The sequence below is a fragment of the Anomaloglossus baeobatrachus genome, chromosome 1 (genome assembly GCF_048569485.1).
Source record: "Anomaloglossus baeobatrachus isolate aAnoBae1 chromosome 1, aAnoBae1.hap1, whole genome shotgun sequence".
NCBI lineage: Eukaryota > Metazoa > Chordata > Amphibia > Anura > Aromobatidae > Anomaloglossus > Anomaloglossus baeobatrachus.
The window spans coordinates 824,740,439-824,757,599 of NC_134353.1; positions in this window are offsets into that span (position 1 = coordinate 824,740,439).

Below are 17,161 nucleotides of genomic sequence, written 5' to 3' on the forward strand. Positions count from 1 at the left end.
TTTTTGTCTAAACTGTGTTAAAATGCTATCAACTTCTCCCTGAGAGTAATCTTCAATGGTTACTCGATTTTTTACATGAGGAATCGTTTTCTCATTTGTGATGGCATTACCATCTTCGTCATATTGCAGATTCCCCTGACCATCCCGGACATGTTCCCGGATGATCTCATTCTCTGTCCTCTCTAGGCGCCTCCTTACTGGATTAGCCTGAATCTTCCCTTTATGGTAATCCTCCTCATCAGATGATGAAGATGAATCCCACACATCCCCATCCCAAGTATCGGGATCCCAGTTTATAGAAGCTGAGGCGATACTTTTATGCACTTTGGTTTTATTTACTTTTCCTCTTCTTCTTTTCTTGTACTTATTTTGAGCAATTTTTATGGCAGCTTTTTGTGCCACATTCTGATAATGTTCCAATTTATCCTTCAACAGTCGGGTATTACATTCCATAACTGTTTTCAGGCAACCTAATTCTATCATCTTTTGTTCCACCTGGGAACTTTTCTTCTGCATCTTTAGCTTACGCTCATGCATTACACTATATGCACTTGCCAAAATCCAGATGCGCCGTCCTAAAGACACTACATCACCTGTTTTCACAGGGACACTACCGAATACATTCACAACATCAGTAGCTTCACTACCCATAAGCTTGTCCTGCCATTGTTTGTGCCGTGCTAAAGACACTACATCACCTGTTTTCACAGGGACACTACCGAATACATTCACAACATCAGTAGCTTCACTACCCATAAGCTTGTCCTGCCATTGTTTGTGCCGTGCTAAAGACACTACATCACCTGTTTTCACAGGGACACTACCGAATACATTCACATCAGTAGCTTCACTACCCATAAGCTTGTCCTGCCATTGTTCTGCCAATTCACAAGACACTACATCACCTGTTTTCACAGGGGCACCACTGAGTACATTCACAACATCAGTAGCTTCACAACCCTTAAGCTTGTCCTGCCATCGTTTGTGCCGTGCTAAAGACACTACATCACCTGCTTTCACAGGGGCACTACTGGGTACATTCACAACATCAGTAGGTACACAACCCTTGAGCTTATCCTGCCATTGTTCTGCCAATCCACAATTGACCAATTCATGTGCTATAAGATTGTAGGGAGCCTCAATCCAGCATGGGATCTCCACAACAACCTCCTTAACATTATCCTTACGTTTTCTGAACATTTTGACACTATATGCAAAAAGATTGAAAAAATATCTGGAAATTTGCCAAATATATGTTTTTAACTTCTAAATTACAAAAATTCGTTAATTACCTCTAATAGAAGTAATCCTGCCGACTACGCCAATTTATGTCTTGCTAAATTCTACTAAAAAGGGGGCTGAAAGCCCGTACTTACGAAGCGCTCACTGATATCCTAATCAGGCACGAATACTAATATTCTTTATAGCAAGATACTATTTATTTTAATAGCACATGAATATAATCAATGGTACATAGGCATTTAGAATCTTATAGTCATAGAAACTTATACAATAACAGAAATATGCATCAACATTACCGTTATGTTGTAGCAATCCTTTCACATCGGAGGGAACTCGAGTTAAGATAAGGAATCAACATGGCATCTTGGCATGGCATCACAGGAACAGTGCGTACGTACACTTCAATGTCCTGGAAGGTATTTCCCTACCTTAAGCGAGTTCGGTGTATATTTTATAGGAAAATATTGTAGGTTGTGTCTAAATGGTCACCAGCATATGACAGCTGAGTCATGTTCATGTAACTTGACCACAAAATGTTGTAGGTAACGGCAGCTTCCTGCACATTTCCAGCACATCCTGTCAGTTGACAACTGGCTGACCACAGTTTAGTGAAATATTGCAATGAGCCGTAAATTTCATCCTTAAAACTGTCTTTAAGCTAACCACAAGTTTCCTGTAAGTGGAACTGTAAATGTTACTTCCTTTATCTTCAACTGCTTCAAGACATGTATTTCTTGGTAATCATGAAATATTATCCAAAGGACATCTTCTTTGATACTGAATTATTGATGGATCAAATAATATCTGGGATCACTCCTATCTTTTGATTATGATCCCTATCTAATAGTCATTCAAACTTCAGTCATATCACATTGGTATCACACAGCTCAACCCTGTAACGTACCTGGTCACCCTGGACCCTGCCCGTGGAAGGCGGAAGCCCTTCCATGTGAACATGATGAAGGCACATCATGAGCGGGAGGCATGTGCGCTCCCCGTGTGCAACCTGCCCGAGGAGGGAGAAGCGGAAACCCTCTTGGATATGCTAGCCCAGGTTAGGGCAGGCGGATCCATTGAGGATGTGGAGGTTGGCCACCAGCTCTTGGAGGACCAACGGTCCCAGCTGTGGGCCACCCTCCTCCCCTTCCGGGGGTTGTTTACCAACCAGCCCAGAAGGACTGACTTGGCTGTCCATCACGTGGACACTGGGGATCATCCCCCGATCCGGCGTTCAGCATATCGGGTCTCCCTGGAGGTGCAGCAACACATGCGCCAGGAGATTGACGAGATGCTGAAGCTGGGGGTGATCCAGGCATCCAACAGCACTTGGGCCTCGCCTGTAGTCCTCGTCCCTAAGAAGGACCGAACCACTCGGTTCTGCGTGGACTACAGGGGGCTCAATGCGGTCACGGTCGCCGATGCGTACCCAATGCCACGCATCGATGACCTGCTCGATCAGTTGGCTGGGGCTCAGTACCTGACCATCATGGATCTGAGCCGGGGATATTGGCAGATCCCCCTGACTCGCAAGGCCAGGGAACGCTCTGCCTTTATTACCCCATTTGGACTATACGAGTCCACGGTGATGCCATTCGGGATGAGGAATGCCCCTGCCACTTTCCAGCGGATGGTCAACACCCTGCTCAAGGGACTTGAAGGGTACGCGGCCGCGTACCTAGATGACATTGCCGTCTTCAGTCCCACCTGGGAGGACCACCTAGAGCATCTAGCACAGGTGCTCAGGCGGATCCACCGGGCAGGTTTGACCATCAAGCCGGGAAAGTGTCAGCTGGCCATGAGCGAGGTCCAGTACCTCGGTCACCGGGTAGGCGGGAGAACACTGAAGCCCGAGCCTGAGAAAGTGGAGGCCATCGCATCCTGGCCCACCCCCAGGACCAAGAAGCAGGTGATGTCCTTCTTGGGGACCGCCGGGTACTATAGGAGGTTTGTTCCACGCTATAGTAGCCTGGCAAAGCCCTTGACGGACCTCACCAAGAAGAAGCTGCCCTCTGCAGTCGATTGGACAATGGACTGCGAGACAGCCTTCCAGGCCCTAAAGGACGCCCTGTCCAGCCCGCCCGTGCTACAGGCCGCCGACTTCACGCGGCCGTTTGTAGTACAGACCGACGCCAGTGACTTCGGCCTCGGTGCGGTGCTCAGCCAGGTGGACTCTGCGAGCCAAGAGCACCCAGTCTTGTACCTGAGCAGGAAGCTGTTACCAAGGGAAGTTGCCTATTCCACGATGGAGAAGGAGTGCCTGGCCATAGTGTGGGCCCTGCAGCGTCTGCAACCCTATCTATACGGGCGCCACTTCATCGTGGAGACGGACCACAATCCCCTCAGCTGGTTGCACACCGTCTCTGGGACGAATGGGCGATTGTTGCGATGGAGCCTTGCGCTCCAGCAATACAACTTCACCATTCGCCACAAAAGGGGCCGTGACCACGGTAACGCAGACGGGCTGTCCCGACAAGGAGAGGTCGCGGACGGGCGCACGGGGGAACACCGGAGTGTGCTGCCCCCTAGCGCCCTCAAAAGGGGGGAGGTGTGAGGTAAATCCGGAGATATGACGATAAATCATGATATTCAAGTATGTCAGGAAGCCCTCTCCTGGTGTCACCCCCCCTTTCCTTCACACAACTGGTTTAGCAACAAATTCCATGGCCATGTCCTGTGATATGGAAATTAGGTGGCTTTAGGACAATGGACACCGGATGACTCCCTGCCGTCACCCTGTAGTAGGAGCTGCTAGCTAGTTAGCAAGGCTATGGAAATAGCCAGACAGAACGACTCCAGTAAAAAATGGTTCATATCTCGCAAGCCATATTTCCGATAAATATGGCAACCATAAAAATGGTGTCTCTGCATGCGGACGATGCCGGCACACCCTTTTTATGGGAGCAGGACATTGGGAAATGCCCCAGGCATGATATCAGCCAATGGGGAACTGGCAGACAGGTCATGAGTCCCCTCGTTCTGTAGCTAAATTCATAACTGTCACAATGAGAGCATTGGCGTCCGCCTACGACGCTCCCAGGCAAAGTTATGGCCCATATTCCATGTTGGGATATTGTCCATAACTCAAGCCAGGGGTGGAGCAGTGCTCCCTGTGAGGTCACGAAGGTAGGAGGGGACCTGGATCTGCCCAGGTTGATAACCCTACTTCGGCCATTTTCCAGTGTTCTTCTGCTCGGGGGCCTGGTTGGGAAAGACCTGTGAGGGAGTTCCTGGAAACCTGGTCTACAGCGCCCCCCTGTGGCCAGACGCAACAAGGTAACTGCTGGAACTGTGTATGCCTGTTTGTAACCCATGCTTTGATTGTAACTGTACTCTGACATATGTATATTCTGTAGATTCCCTATTGTATATATGGTAGTTCTAGTGTGCTTTAGGCTGATTAAATTATATAATTAATCTTGGGCTGTTCTGTTATCTCGATCTTGAACCCCACGTCTGTGTGTTCGGCTAATAGTTACCGTAAATCGGTTGGTGGCAGCGAATTGTGCCAAGGATTATTGTGGGGAGGCCAGTGAGATTCGGGGAGATTTTATATATTCCGCCCGCGGAGGTCGGGGGAATATATACCTTACTCTCACCGGGGACCCTTCAATAATCGGCATAAGTAGTATAGCGGCCTCCTTGCTTATTGTCGGGCAATTCCATAATTGGCCTGACTATAAGAGGGGCGCTAGAGAGCGCGTCACGTGCTCTGTCTGTCGGTCGGGAGGTATAAAGGAGGGGTGACCCCCACTTGTTACCCCCCGATTGTGACGTACTGGTAGCCAGCGCGGGGGATTTCTGAGTGACCCCCCCGGTGGTTTGTGACACTTCCTCTTCGTGACATCAAGTTAAAGACCACAGTCCTTGTTTATCCTTTCTTTGCATGGCACTATATTCCGGTTGTTGTCACTAGAATCCGGCCACAGCGTCCAAAATACTCCATCAAGACGGGCCCAATGGTACCAAATGGAGAAGAAGCGAGCCCAAAAAATTCCGCCCGGTATCTTCTTCACAACCCGTTTCCAATTATCTTTCATCTTTATTATTCTTCCTTCTTCTTCATTTGGTCAAGCCGCTCTCCTTGACAGGCACAGGAAGCTAAGGAAAGAGGAGACGGACAAGATGAGGAAATTTGTGCAAACCCACAGTTTCAGATGATGTTATAGAACCCGGTGTAAAGTAACTCCTCGTTCAGACCATGTGGAGCCAAGCTCTTGAGGGTGTATATCCATCGGGATTCCTTCTGTAGGAGCTCCTTGGTACAGTTCCCACCCCTGAGGTTCTGTTTGATGGAATCAACAATGATGACCTTGATTGTATTATATCGCCCCCCATGATGGGTAAGAAAGTGGGCAGCCACTGAGGTGAGCGCTTTGCCCTTCTTGAGGTCCGCATCGGCCGTGTTAATACTTGAAAAGTGCTGTTGAACCCTCCTTCTTACCTCTTGTGTGGTTTCGCCAACATACACTTTAGGGCAGCTACAGATAAGGACATAGACTGCATTCCTGGTCCGGCAGTTGTAATAAGCCCCAGAAGTGATTCGCCTAGGAGGAATCGATAGGGAGATATGGTCACTAGCAACCATGTAAGGACATACTGTACATGCTCCACAGGGAAAAGTTCCTCTCAGTTTCACACCTGTGCCCAGACTCTGTTTTGGTCTAGTAAAGTGGCTGCTGGAAAGAATGCCACGTAGATTCTGGGCTTTCCTCGCTACAAGTCTAGGTTTTTCGCCTAAAAAGGGGATCAGCTTCTTGTCGCTCCACAGAATGTCCCAGTTATTGTGAAGTAGATCATAAAGATCCTGCCACTGGTTATTGAAGGGCGTGATAATACTCACTGTCGCCTGTTTTTTCCGTGTTTTCGGTTGGAGTAAGGTTTGCCGTTCCATAGTCTTGCAGGTTTGCAAAGCTCCTCCAGAGACCACTCTTCTCGGATATCCCCTTTTGTAGAATCTGTTGGTCAAATCAAGGGCATGTGACTCAAAATCAATACTCTCACTACAATTCCTTTTCACCCTCATGAACTGTCCTTTAGGGATACCATTCTTGACATGCGTGGGATGAAAGCTGCTGTAGTGTAGCAGGCTGTTGGTAGCTGTTGGTTTACGGTATAAAGTCGTGCGAATAGCACCTTCTATCTTAGTGATCTGAAGGTCAAGGAACTCGACTGTCCTGGTAGAGATACTAGATGTTAGCCTGATATTCAAGATGTTGTCATTCAGGGTAGCAATGAAGGATTCGCATTGCTCCAGAGTTCCTGACCAAAAAAACAGTATATCATCGATATACCTAAACCAACCAACTACATTGGTTTTGTATTGCTCCAAAGTATAGACCTGTGTCTCCTCCCACCACCCTAAAAAGATGTTAGCATAGGGTGGCGCACAACAAGCCCCCATAGCGGTCCCGGACGTCTGGCGGTAGTACACCCTATCAAACAGGAAGTAGTTCCTATCCAATACTAGATAGAGTAAGTCAAGAATAAAGGAATCATGCCTCCTGTTCCCAGTTGTTCTGTTATCCAGAAGGAAAGAAACTGCCTTTGATCCCAACTCATGGCTGATTGAGGTGTATAACGATTCCACATCTAGTGTAACCAAGAGGACCTCAGGTGCAATCTCCAGGTGTGCCAGTTGGTCAATTAGGTGTGTGGAGTCCCTCACATAGGATAGGGAAGATTGTGCCAGGGGTTGAAGGTAAAAATCCAAGTAGATGCCAGGCCTCTCAAATAGGCCCCCAATTCCTGATACTGTTGGCCTGCCCGGAGGTTCCGGACGGCCCTTATGAATTTTGGGTAGCATATAAAATGTTGGTGTTACTGGATCTTTTGTTGTTAGGAAATTCTTTTCCTTCAAGGTAATAGTACCTTGGTCATGCGCTGCAGACAGAAATCTATCTAGATTCTTTTTAAAAGTGCTCGTTGGATCTGACGGTAGTATTGTATAACATTCCCTGTTGGACAGCTGTCTCCTCGCCTCCCTAACGTACATTTCGGTTGGCCATAACACCACATTCCCCCCCTTATCGGCTTCTTTTATTAGGAACTCCTTGTTGTTTTTCAGTTTGGATAAAGTTCGTCTCTCCCCTATGGTTAAATTGTTGGCTCTATTATTGTCTAATTTTAGTTTCTCAATATCTTTACATACTTTATTGAAAAAAAAAAAAAAATTCCAACTGCCGGACAGAGACCTAGGGGGGGTGTAGCCTGAGACAGGAGTCGTCCTGTAAAGGGAATCTTCTTACCGGTTTGTCGCTCGTTCTCCTCGAGGAGGTCCAAAAGATCGTTAAACACCTGGCGATCCTCAGGAGGTAATGTGTCAATGAGCTCAGGTCGGCTATAAAGATATTTAAAAGTTAGTTGTCTGCAGAAGAGGTAAATATCCTTGGTCACAGTGAATTTATCCAATCTGCTCATGGGCGCAAAAGATAGTCCCCTAGTGAGCAGATTGGTTTCTGCCTCAGTCAATTGCTATCCAGAAAGATTTATTATCTGCAAGTCATTCGTATTACCTGTTACCAATTCTGCCTCCGGCTCCTTGTTTGCCTCTGCGGAGGTGACCGCCATGGTTGGGCTCTCCTGTTCTTTCTCTTGGTGTTTTGATTTCCGACGGCCCCTCCTGGTACGCTTTCTGGATCGCTTGTATCGGTGGATAAAAAATCACTGGTGGAGGGTTCTGAGGCCGCCGGAAAACTATCAGGTTCTCGATTAGCTGGTCTGCGCTTATTGCCCTTATGCGACCACTTATAAGCCCTGTTCTCAGCGTAATCGCTCCTGTCCCGTTGAAAATTACTCTTTTTGCCCTTAATGATATCTTTCTCGTAGCTGTCAAGAATATTTTTTAGTTTATTCTGAAACGGGACTACCACTGTTTGTGCGTCTTGCTGTTTCAGTATATGTTCTTTGTTGTTTATCTCTTCCTTCAGTTGGGTAAGTAAGGAGCGATCATGCTCAATAAGCATATCCAAGAGTATAGCTGAGCATGTTTGTAATACTGGGAACACATCTCTGGGAACACCTTCAAGACTGTTGGAAAACCATTTACGGTGACTACCTCTTGAAGCTCATCAAGAGAATGCCAAGAGTGTGCAAAGCAGTAATCAAAGCAAAAGGTGGCTACTTTGAAGATCCTAGGATATAAGACATATTTTCAGTTGTTTCAAACTTTTAAGTATTTCATTCCACATGTGCTAATTCATAGTTTTGATGCCTTCAATGTGAATCTACAATTTTCAGAGTCTTGAAAATAAAGAAAACTCTTTGAATGAGAAGGTGTGTCCAAACATTTGGTCTGTACTGTATATGAGAAAAAAGGAACAGTCGCACACTGCAAAACCACAATAAATTCTACATAATAAATATTTTTTGGAGGTATTTATAATATTAAAATGGCTATTGTAATACTAGCCCAGTGCCAATTCACGGCACCCTCCTTTGCTGGCTCCTAAGCTAAACTGCATCTTTTCTGGGTTTTAAAAACCTACAAGATCAGCAGGTGCACAAAACAGAGCATCACTCCCTATTACATGCAATATATAATATTCTAAATACCCCCAAAAAATATTTATTATGTAGAATTTATTGTGGTTTTGCAGTGTGCGACTGTTCCTTTTATACTCATATATTTGACATCACCCAGATACGCACCTGTTCACATTTGTAAAGGTGCTGCCAGTCCAGTTTGAAGTCAGGTTAGTACCAGCGTGGGAAACCAGCAAGGGTTCCCCTGTTTTCATTCTGTTTTCATTGTATATTGCATGTAACAGGCAGTGATGGATGCTCTGTTTTCCTGGATTTGCACTCTAGCTCCTGGCAGCTTCATTAGCCTTTTTTGTGGTCAACTGCTGATCTTGTAGGTTTTTAAAATCCAGAAAAGATGCAGTTTAGCATAGGACCCAGCAAAGGAGGGTGCCGTGAATGGGTGCTAGGTTAATATTACAATGGCCATTTTAATATTCTAAATACCTCCAAAAAATATTTATTTGGTAGAATGTATTGTGGTTTTGCAGTGTGAGACTGTTCCTTTTTTTTCTCATATACTTCACATAACGTACAGATACGCACTTGTTCACATTTGTAAAGGTGCTGCCAGTCCAGTTTGAAGCCAGGTCAGCACCAGCATGGGTACTGATTAGTTCCACGGCAAGGGAACCCCTGTGTTTATTTTATATATATATATATATATATATATATATATATATATATATACATATATATATATATATATATATATATATATATAAAAAAAAAATATATATATATATATACAGTATATATATATATATATATATATATATATATTATATTATATTATATTACTATATACATATTGTAGGTTTCAACTATATACAAGTGCATCTCAATAAATTAGAATATCAGAAAGATAATTTATTTCAGTAATTCAATACAAAAAGGGAAATGTATATATTAAAAAAGTCAATACAGAGTGATTTATTTCAAATGCTTATTTATGTTAATGTTGAGGATTATGGCTTACAGCCAATGAAAACCCAAAAGTCAATATCTCAGAAAATCAGAATAATTACAAGAAAACACCTGCAAAGGCTTCATAAGTGTTTAAAATGTTCCCTTAGTCTGGTTTAGTAGGCTACACAAACATGGGGAAGACTTCTGACTTGACAGATGTCCAGAAGGCAGTCATTGTCATTGACACACTCCACAAGGAGGGTAAGCTACAAAAGGTCATTGCTAAAGAAGAGTGTTGTTCCCAGAGTGCTATATCCAAGCATATTAAAGGAAAGTTGAGTGGAAGGAATAGGTCTGGTAGAAAGAGGTGCACAAGCAACCGGGATAACCGCAGCCTTGATAGGATTAAGAAAAGGCCATTCAAACATATTGGGGAGATTCACAAGAAGTGGACTTCTGCTAGAGTCAGTGCTTCAACAGCCACCACACACAGATATATCCAGGACATGGGCTACAATTTTTACATTCCTTGTGTCAAGCAAGACCAATAGACAAAGGCAAAAGCGTCTTACCCGGGCCAAGGAGAAAAAGAACTGTACTGTTTCTCAGTGGTCTAAGGTGTTGTTTTCACATGAGAATATATTTTGCATTTCATTTGGAAATCAAGGCCAATCATTGATGGTTTGGGGAGCCATGTCATCTTCTGACGTATGTCCACTGTGTTTTATGAAGACAAAGTTAGCGCAGCCGTCTACCAGGAAATTTTAGAGCACTTCATGTTTCCCTCTGTTGGAAAGCTGTTTGGAGATTGAAATTCTTTTTCCAGCAGGACTTGGCACCTGTCCACACTGCCAAAAGGTTTAATAATCCCAATATCACTGTGCTTGATTGGCCAGAAAACTCGCCTGAACTAAACCCCATAGAGAATCTAAGGGGGATTGACAAGAGGAAGATGAGAAACACCAACTCTACAATGCAGGTAAGCTCAAGGCTACTATCAAAGCAACCTGGGCTTCCATAACACCTCAGCAGTGCCACGGGCTGATCGCCTCCATGTCATGCTGCATTGATGCAGTAATTCATACAAAAGGAGCCCCGACCAAGTATTGAGTGTATTTACAGTACAGACTTTTCAGTAGGTGCCAATATTTCTCAGTTTTAAATAATTTTTTCAGTAGGTCTTATATAATATTCTAATTTTGTGAGCTAATGACTTGGGTTTTCATTGGCTGTAAGCCATAATCATCAATATTAACAGAAATAACACTTGAAATAGATCCCTCTGTTTGTAATGACTCTATATAATATATGCGTTTCCTTTTTGTATTGAATTATAGGATCATCGAGCAGTCCAATCACTAGTTGGACCTTCTGGGTTTTCTCCAGGTGTCATCTTTCAGGGTGATTGTCCAGCTATCTAGCCTGCTGACAATGTTTAGACCATTGACAGTTATAGCTTTGCTCTTTGGAGTGTGTTCCTTGAGTTTGTTGTACTGATCTTTTGCAACCTGACCTTGGACCTTGCCTATGACTACTCACTTGCCTATTCCTTTAGTCTCTATCTGCTCTGAAATGACGATAACAATATTCAATACATATATATATGTATGTATATATATATATATATATATATATATATATATCTCAATAGCAGAAAAAACGGGCACAGCTAATCCATATGGTGATGTGCTGTTAGATCATTCCTTATACCTTATGTGCCTGGTGCATGTCCTTGAAGAATGCAGACCATGTATAATATGCAGAGGGAAGTAGAGACAGGTGGCATGCAACGACATCCAAATGCAGTAGGGGTACTGTTAGGGCCAGATGGACGGGTAGACCCTGGAGGTGGATCCACTGGGCCGAACTCCCGGATGAGGGAAAGGAGTCCGGTAGCCGGTGCACTTTAGGTAGCAGGGCAGTCCGTGCACTGGGAGAAAATGGAGAAGTCCCTGGGACCACGAGGTCACTGATGGTGGTCCGGGTGACGGAGCTCAGGTTCGGAAGCCGTAATGGTGTAAAGCAGGGTCCGGAACCGTTGGAGCGAGATGACGGGTCACCGCAGGGATCCGAGATGGTACGGACTGTCAGGATGGCAGATGGGCTGCGTTCGGGGTTCGAGGTACCGCAGGACCGGATGGCGATGCAGGATCGGCTCTAGAAGACAGAGAGGTAAGTATCTCACAGAGTACAAGGAGACCTGACTCCTAGCTTGGGAAAACACGAAGAACAGGCCCCGCTCCCTTGGACATTAACCCCCTATATACCCTGTACCTGTGTGCATCATTTCCTGTTAGTGGACACTGGCCCTTTAAGAAAGGGTCAGTGACCGCGCGGGCGCCCTAATGCGCATGCGCGCGGCCCGGGTGCCAGAAGCCAGGGAAGGAAGCTGAGAGGAGGACGCAGGGGAGCCGGCCAGGACCTGGGAAGCCGTCGGGCGCCGGGAGCGGAGACCAGGGGGCCTGGGAAGGACGGGCACCGGAGGCTGGAGAGCGGGGAGCGTGGCAGGTGAGCCGGGGAGCGGAGCTGAGGACCCGGGGAGCGGAGCAGAGCACCCGGGGAGGGGAGGCGAGGACCCGGGGAGCGTGACAGTACCCCCCCCCCACGCCCCCCTCCCCGCAACCGGGACATGAAGGCACGGATCAGAGGAGTGCCCACGTTCTCCCTGGGCTCCCAGGACCTATCCTCAGGACCATACCCCTCCCAGTCCACCAGGAAGAACTGCCGACCACGTACGGTCTTCATGGCCACGATATCTCTTACCGCATAGATGTCGTCCTCAGCAATAGGAGGAGGAGCCGGGCTGGCGGCAGCGGAGAAGGGACCAAGGACAACCGGCTTGAGCAGAGAGACGTGGAAGGAGTTGGGTATTCTCATTGTGGCCGGGAGCTGCAGTTTGTAGGAGACCTCATTGATCTTGCCGAGGACTTTAAACGGCCCGATGTAGCGAGGTCCCAGCTTGTAGGATGGTATCTTCAGTCGGATGTACTTGGAAGCAAGCCAGACGAGATCTCCCGGAGACAGGACCCGTTGAAGCACAAGGAGTGCAAAACAGCTACATACTAGCTGTAGTACCTGGGATAGTAATTGTCTCTCTGTCTCTCTCCCAGTCTCTGTCTGTCTGTCTCTTTATGTCTATCTGTCTGTCTCTTTGTGTCTGTCTGTCTCTGTGTGTCTGTCTCTCTGTCTGTCTCTCTCCCTGTCTGTCTCTGTGTGTCTGTCTCTTTCTCTGTCTGTCTTTGTGTGTCTGTCTCTATCCATGTCTGTCTTTATCTATGTCTGTTTCTGTCTGTCTGTGTCTATTTTTCTGTCTGTCTGTGTCTATCTCTCTGTCTATATCTCAGTCAGTGTCTATCTCTCTATCAGTCTCTCTATATCTGCCTCTCTCTGTCTGTCTCTCTATATCTCTGTGTTTGTCTCTCTGTCTCTCTCTGTCTGTCTCTCTATCTGTCTGTCTCTCTCTGTCTGTGTCTGTCTTTCTCTTTCTATCTCTGTGTCTGTATGTCTCTCTCTATCTCTGTGTCTGTATGTCTCTCTCTATCTCTGTGTCTGTCTATCTCTGTCTCTTTCCCTGTCTTTGTCTCTTTCACTGTCTGTCTGTCTCTTTCCCTATCACTGTCTCTTTCCCCGTCTGTCTCTTTCCTCTCTTTCCCCATCTGTCTCTTTCCCCATCTGTCTGTCTCTTTCCCTGTCTTTCTGTCTCTCTCTGTCTGTATCTCTCTGTCTCTTTCCTTGTCTGTCTCTGTCTGTCTCCCCACTGACATAATATTACCTGACACATAAGTTTCTTATATTATGAATGTCCTTCGTGCCTATAGCAACCAATCAGAGCTGCTATTAATAACCTGTAACTCCTAGCTCTATTGTCTTTAATGGAGGCAGGTTTTTTGGAGAGTAACTGTAAAGTGCAGGGCTAAATTTTCCCATCAAAACATATTCTATCTCGTTCCCTGAGTCACATGAGGCATCTGTGCAAAATTTCGTGATTGTAAATGCGATGGTGTGAATTCCTTTAGCGGACATACATACATACATACACACATACATACATAAATACGCACTCACATACATACACTCAGCTTTATATATTAGATATACTTTTGAGCATTGAAATTGCAACACCAAATAGGAAAAGACATGGAATTCTGAAAATCATTGTAACAATAGACATGTTAATGATATGCAAGTGATGAAAAAGTAGAAACAAAATTTTCAAAACATCTCAATTTATTTAATACCAAGAATGATTGCTACAAACAAATTTACACACTTTGGCATACTATCAGTGAGGTTATTGATGTCTATCTGAATAAAGTTCTGCCACACTAACTGCATTTGGGTACACAAATCATCAAGATCCACATTTGGGAGTTCCCTTTGTAATTGCTGACATCGATGTAGTCGATGGGAGACAAGTCCAGCGATATTGCAGGCTATGGTAGCATGTTCCGGTCATGCAGGCTGCTCACAGTAGCACGAGTGGCACGCTAATTCCTGACATTACAGCATTGTTAAGACCATCCTTATTGTTTCTAAATGCGTAAAGTTCAGTTCCCGTTTTTGGCAATTGACATGACAATGGAATAGTTACTGTATTCTCCTAATCTTCTCTTTTGTGAGGTCTTGAAGACTGAGCTCTCTGCTTTCTCATAAACTGTTCTGAAGAAATCTTGGCTCGGAGTCACATTGTGATGATAACTATACAGTTAACTATTGCTTCTTTCTGTCCTTAGTCAAGTAGGTCATGATGTAATAGAAATGATTAAGTCAAGGTAAAGCAAAAAAAAAAATAGAAAGTTGAATCACAAAATATTCTGCTTTTAAATATTTCTGATAAAAAGTCTGAATTCTGTTCTGTTCTATAGTAAAATTATCATTTTCTTATTAATGAAAACAATTTATACGAACAAAGTTATGAAACATTTCTGTAACCAAGGACAGAATACCAGATGTGCTAAGACTTATGGGAGCAATCAGAGGTGGCCATGGTTCTGCTAAGGGCTTATTAAGTTACACTGCAATCCGGCACCTTCAACTTATTAAGCTGTCAAGAGGTACAGTGATTAAAACCAAAGAAAGGTCAAGTTCAGACCTTCAGAAATTCCTTGGACTAATATTTTCTTTTAGGCCTTAGACCCAAATGAAGACTCTTCACTTGATATGTGGATTTTTTAAATTGGTATTTTGAGCTGGATTTGTTCGTAGCTTGAGAAAATCTTCAATAGATTTTGCTCCCTCAGAACTCTGCATATAGTTATCAAAAATCCTAACCAATAGCAATAGATGATGGCTTTGCATATCATCAGGCAGCAAAGATCAAAGGAACAGGTTAATGGGGATCTGCTGAAGTATAATTATGTCCAAGGTAAAGTAATCAGGGATAGTGGCTATAGGTGGGGCTATTCATATAAGCTTTCAGAGGTCTAATAGCTGTACATATAATGCCTGTGTAAATGATGTTCTCTTTCCCCAGTTAAAGTTTTCAGTTCTTATACACAGAACTTTAAATCTTATGATTGCTTAGGAAGTATTATAATACTGAACTCTTTCTCGAGTAGTCTGAGACTTCGTAACAAAATAGTACAAAATTCGTAGGCTCATAAATGCTGAATGTTATTTCCTTTTCATATACACCAACAGACTAAAAAAATAATATTATATAAACATACAATAAAAGCTACACATTATAATATATATATATATATATATATATGTGTGTGTGTATATATATATATATATATTATATATCATATTTCCATACAGAGAAAAAACGCTGTAATCTTACTCAGGCTGTGATATCATGCACAAGAATACAATAACTAGGAATAGTATGTGATACTTTATGACTTTCTTTTAGCAATAAGGTCCGGAATTGTAAAATTCTAACCATGTCATTGAAGGAGCACTCCCAATAGCTTTTTTATTAATTAAATGTGTGGGTACAAGCATGTCCTTTAGTGTGAGTTTGTAGTGTGAGTGTTAAAATATACTGGGAAAATCTTCGTCTGCAGAAGGGCCTAAACACTAGTATGGCTTGCACACACAAAGACCACACATCCCATTAGTAACACCGCAACCAATCCATTTTCCCTTTCACTTTGGAGGTGACCGGATTCCGGACCACAAATGGAGGACTGCTGAGCAGAAGCAGAAGACCCCCCTCACCTGAGACTACAGTTCAGCACCACACATTCAACATTTGGGGTAGTCAGCAGGATGGACTCTTGAGTCACGAGATGCGGCAAGCCTCGGGAAAGGCCCTTGATAAGTACAACTCCGCAACCACAATGCGGTTGAAGAGAAATGGACAATGCAGAGTGGAAAAGAAGACAGACCCATCAATACCTGATATGGCCAAGCAGCACCATCTCAGAGGTCCTTCAGGTGGTGTCCCTCAAAGCGAATGGTCCCCAAGTGTTGTACTTAACATTTCCCATGTCTACAACTTCTATAGTACCAGAAGACTGGAGATACATCTGGAAGAGAATTAAAGAGATTAAGTGTCTGCAAAATTCCAGAGGTACCCCTGTTGTGCGCATGTATTTTGAGTGCCTCAGTGGTGAGACTCCACTGAATGGGCCACGAATGGTCAAAAAAGTTTAAGTGCTACCATGGTTGTCATGTGAGTAACTGTGAGTGGAGAGCTGGATTCGCAACACCCACTCTTGTGCTCAATGCATGGAAGATGTTTCGACTGTTTTGTGTCCCGAAAGGGGGAGGCGGGTCAGGAGACTCGGCTCCATGAAAAAAAAGTTGTCCAGAAGTGGCCAAAGTTCACTCTCACTGATTATCAGCCTCTCATTCTTCTTCCCAGACTGCTCATTAGGCTCATACATGTTCACTGCTTTCCTCGCCCACCGGTGACTGTGATTAGTTGCAGTCAGACATGCCCCCACGCTAAATGACAGCTGTCTGACCAAGTATAGATGCCAGTGGGCGGGTCTATATGGTCCAGTAAAATAAATTAATAAATAATTTAAAAAAACCCGGCGTGCGGTCCCATCAATTTTTATATCCAGACAAGATAAAGCCCCACAACTGGGGGCTGGTATTCTCAGACTTGGGAGGCCTACGGTTATTAGACTGCCCTCCAGCCTAAAAATATCAGTCTGTAGCTGCCCAGAATTACCGCATCCATTCGATGCGACAGACCCGGCACATTACCCGGCTCTTCCAGATTGCCCTGAAACTGGGGCAATCGGAGTAATAAGAAGTTAATAGCAGCCCATAGCTGCCACTAAGTCATAGATTAGTGATGGCAGGCATCTATGAGACACCCCATCACTAATCTGTAAGTGAAAATAAATAAACACAAACACCCCAAAAAATATTTTATTTGAAATAAAAGACAAAAAGCACCATCTTTTACCACTTTATTAGCCCCCAAAACATCCCTCCAGGTCTGAGGTAATCCACACAAGGTCCCACGATGCTTCCAGCACTGCTACATCTGATGCTCACAGCAAGTGGCCATAGAGCATGACTGCCTGCT